Genomic DNA, 2,760 nt, shown 5'->3' with positions numbered 1-2,760 from the left:
GTTTGGGCTCCAGTGGACAGGCCGCTCTTCCCCCTATAGCCGCATCACAATCACACATCACAATGGAACCAAGAACTCATCACCCGACCTAGTAACTTAAGCGCTTAGTACAGTGCTCTGCACACAGTAAGCGCTCAATAAATACGATGGACTGATGATGATAGTAACTGGCTACTTACCGCCGACTCCACTTTTTTCCTTGACCGGTCCTGAATTTTCGCGAGGACCACCAAGACTTTATTTGAAATGCCAACTATTTTCTTACTTTACTTTGAGTTGAGCAAAACACCCGGAGGAAATAAATGAAGCCCATTGGTGTCTGCATAGGGTAGATCGAACCTCACGCTGAAAATTTTTAATCAAACGCACTGGTGTTTTGAGCGTTAACACCACCCGACTCGCTGGCTGCCTGGTTAAATTAACTGATATTATATATCAATTATATAGATTATTATGGTAATACTAGCCATAACTCTAGTATTTGTTAAGCACTTAACAATCATCATTATCATCAATCGTATTTATTGAGCGCTTACTATGTGCAGAGCAGTGTACTAAGCGCTTGGGAAGTACAAATTGGCAACATATAGAGACAGTCCCTACCCAACAGTGGGCTCACACTGTGCCAAGCACTGTACTAAGCACTGGTGTTGATACAGGAGAGAAGCAGCGTGGCTCAGTGGAAAGAGCCCGGGCTTGGGAGTCAGAGGTCACGGGTTCAAATCCCGGCTCTGCCACTTGTCAGCTGTGCGACTCTGGGCGAGTCACTTGACTTCTCTGTGCCTCAGTGACCTCATCTGTAAAATGGGGACGAAGACTGTGAGCCCCCCGTGGGACAATCTGATCAATCAATCAATCAATCGTATTTATTGAGCGCTTACTGTGTGCAGAGCACTGTACTAAGCTCTTGGGAAGTACAAGTTGGCAACATATAGAGACAGTCCCTACCCAGCAGTGGGCTCACAGTCTAAAAGGGGGAGACAGAGAACAAAACCAAACATACTAACAAAATAAAATAAAGAGAATAGACATGTACAGGTAAAATAAATAAATAAATGGAGTAATAAGTACGTACAAACATATATACATATATACATGATCACCTTGTATCCTCCCCAGCGCTTAGAATAGTGCTTTGCACGTAGTAAGTGCTTAACAAATGCCATTATTATTATTATTATTATTATTATTATTATTATTATTATTTTATTGCAATCAGGTTAAGTGCAGTCTCAGTCCCTAAGCTCAGACCTAAGCGAGAGGGAGAACAAGATATTGAGCCTGTGCAGCTGTAGCTAGAGGGGATGCCGTCATCACTAACAAAATAATCTCTTCAAACCTACTAGCAAGGAGGCTGCAGCAGAAATCAAGGCGGGATAAGAAAAGATAAAATAAGCTAAGGCCACTTCAGGGCAGGCCCCGCCCACCCCTTTAACAGGCCCCGCCCCCCTCAGAGCAGGCCCCGCCCCCTCCTTAACAGGCCCCGCCCACTCCTCAACAGGCCCCGCCCCCTTCAGAACAGACACGCCCCCTCTTTAACAGGCCCCGCCTATCTCGGAGCAGGCCACGCCCACCTCGGGGCAGGGGCCGCCCCTCCTCAACAGGCCCCGCCCCCTTCAGAGCAGGCCCCCGCCCTCCTTAACAGGCCCCGCCCCCTTTAACAGGCCCCGCCCCTTCTTCACCAGTCCCCACCCCCATCAGAGCAGGCCCGCCCACCTGAAACAGGCCCCGCCCCCTCTTCAACACGCCCCCCATTTTACAGGCCCCTCCCCGTCAGAGCAGACCACGCCCCCTTATTGACAGGCCTCGCCCCCTCCTCAGCATGCCCCTCATTTTACAGGCCCCTCCCTCGTCCGAGCAGGCCACGCCCCCTCAGTAACAGGCCCCGCCCCCTCTTTAACAGTCCCCACCTCCTTCCGAGCAGGCCCGCCCCTCCTGAACAGGCCCCGCCCCCTCTTCAACACGCCCCCATCTAACAGACCCCTCCCCCGTCAGAGCAGGCCGCGCCCCCTCATTAACAGGCCCCGCCCTCTTAAACAGTCCCCACCCCTTCAGAGCATGCACGCCCCCTGAACAGGCCCCGCCCACCTGGGAGCAGGCCCTTCCCCTCCTCAACAGGCCCCGCCCCCTTTAGAACAGACCCCGCCCCTCTTTAACAGTCCCCACCCCCTTCAGAACGGGCCCCGCCCCCTCTCTAACATAGACCCGCCCACCTTGGAGCAGGCCCCGCCCCCTCTTCGTCATAGACCCGCCCGCCCCCGAGCAGGCCCCGCCCCCTCTTCAACATAGACCCGCCCGCCTCGGAACAGGCCCCGCCCCCTCTCCAACACGTCCCGCCGTGGCTCAGTGGCCAGAGCCCGGGCTTTGGAGTCAGAGGTCGTGGGTTCAAATCCCGGCTCCTCCAATTGCCAGCCGGGTGACTTTGGGCGAGTCACTTCGCTTCTCTGGGCCTCAGTTCCCTCATCTGGAAGGTTTTGTTCTCTGTCTCCCCCTTCCAGACTGTGAGCCCACTGTTGGGTAGGGACCGTCTCTAGATGTTGCCAACTTGTACTTCCCCAGCGCTTAGTCCAGTGCTCTGCACACAGTAAGCGCTCAATAAATACGATTGATGATGATGATGATGATGATGAAAATGGGGATGAAGACTGTGAGCCCCCCCCGTGGGACGACCTGATCACCTCGTAACCTCTCCAGCGCTTAGAACAGTGCTTTGCACCTATCAATCAATCAATCAATCAATCGCATTTATTGAGCGCTTAC

The sequence above is a fragment of the Tachyglossus aculeatus genome, chromosome 18, assembly GCF_015852505.1.
Source record: "Tachyglossus aculeatus isolate mTacAcu1 chromosome 18, mTacAcu1.pri, whole genome shotgun sequence".
Lineage (NCBI taxonomy): Eukaryota > Metazoa > Chordata > Mammalia > Monotremata > Tachyglossidae > Tachyglossus > Tachyglossus aculeatus.
Note: the sequence above shows the minus strand (reverse complement) of the source record.